General features: G+C 44.5%; 1 pseudogene; it reads left to right on the forward strand.

Annotated features, from left to right (window-relative positions):
* The window catches only part of LOC101651426, an 85,222-nt pseudogene that overhangs the window by 82,059 nt on the left and 1,530 nt on the right, over window positions 1–1,633 (forward strand).

The following is a 1,633-nucleotide window of genomic DNA, read 5'->3' on the forward strand; positions in this document are numbered from 1 at the left end:
CAACACTGCAGACTACTTCTGAAAAAGGCATGCTTGAATATTCTATCGAGCACAGTTCTAGTCTGACAGACATAAAGTCACCCTGAGTTCATGTCAACGCAATAGCAGATGGTTTTATCCATTAAAAACACAGGACAGAAAATTGAAGGAGTCAGAGATATGATAAAAACACAGGGGTGGCCCTTCCACATGGTCTCAGGTTAGGGCACAGGCTGCAGGTGCCTGGGGAGCACTGTGCACTTGCTGCACAGAAGTAGGTGGCTGAGTCCCCAGGAAGAGCATCTTTGATGAGCAGTGACAAGAGTTTCTCCTTCTTATTCAGCAGAGCAGTGAATCTTTGGTCTTCCTTCTTATCCTCATTCGAAAGAATGCGAATGAGAACCTGAGGACCTTTTCCAGGTTCCTGTTTATACCAAACAAAGTACTGCGAAGCATCGGTGTAAGTGCAGTTGAAAGAAGAGCTGTCTCCCTCCTGGACACTCAGGAGAGAAGGACTCTGCTCCACCTTCTCTCCTCTCCCCAAGCCTGGGCAAAAGAAAAGTCAAAGAAAACTGTCCACAGGTCATCATCTTCCACAGTTCATACGGTTGTTTCCTGCAGTAACAACTGGAAATCTGGAAAAGGCTAATCTCCCCCTCAGACATCTAATGACTATTTGCCAAACTGTCCCAGTCCCCAAACCCTCTACTTACAGTCCAGCTGTAGCCAAAAGAATAGTAACAGAGACCCAATAAGTGTCTCCATTGTTTTCCCAATGGGGACCTGCAACCTCCAGCAGGAGATCTGCTTCTCTGTCAGGTTGCCTCTTCCTTTCCTCCAAAACACAGTCCTTTCTGAAACTACCCACACAGGAAATCAACCAAAAGGTACTTCTCATGTATCTGCATAAAGAGACCCTGTGCCATCTAGTGGTGGGATCCCTCCCTGTGAACCTGATCAAATCCACTCTTCTTACCTGGGTAGGTGAGGCAACAATGCACAAAAGAGCAGTAGGATCGAGTGAAATGGGTTCAAATTGTGTTGCCAATCAGAAAGTATGTGATAGCATAGAGAAAACATAATAAAGACAGAGGGCTCGAAATTTTTACTTTATCACCTCAGTACACTGCTTAGTCATTTTCAATAACTTGGGGAGAGTTAGATGGTTTCCATGTTTATTTAACCTGGACTACTCAGTTTGGCAGAGGGGGGGATGTTTTTGTTTTTGTTTTTTACTGGTGGTTTGTATCTTGCAATTATGCAGGAACTATAATTCAAATCCCAACAGGGTCAGCTATTGAGAACAGGTTTCAGAGGTGTTCTCAGATTGAGACCTGGTGGTCATGCAGTGGATCCGCATAGCCAGTAGTTTGAAACCACTATCAGCCCCTCGGGAGAAAGACTGGACTTTCTACTCCCATCAACAGTTACAGTCTCAGAAACCCCCAGGGGATCACCATGAGTCAGCATTTAGAGTTTTCAGATTAAGGTAAACTAGGAGAGATAATCTAACAATCAACTGATAGAAAAAAACTGACAGGGAACGCATTGTGCATAGCAGTGGAACGTTGTCAAATAGTGACAGAAAATTAGGCCTTCCATTGGAAGGCACTCAAAACACTATTGAGAAAGAGCTGCTCCTCAATAGAGAGCC

The sequence above is a fragment of the Echinops telfairi genome, unplaced genomic scaffold (genome assembly GCF_000313985.2).
Source record: "Echinops telfairi isolate 266 unplaced genomic scaffold, ASM31398v2 ScPeMD7_18;HRSCAF=68, whole genome shotgun sequence".
NCBI classification, from domain to species: Eukaryota; Metazoa; Chordata; class Mammalia; order Afrosoricida; family Tenrecidae; genus Echinops; species Echinops telfairi.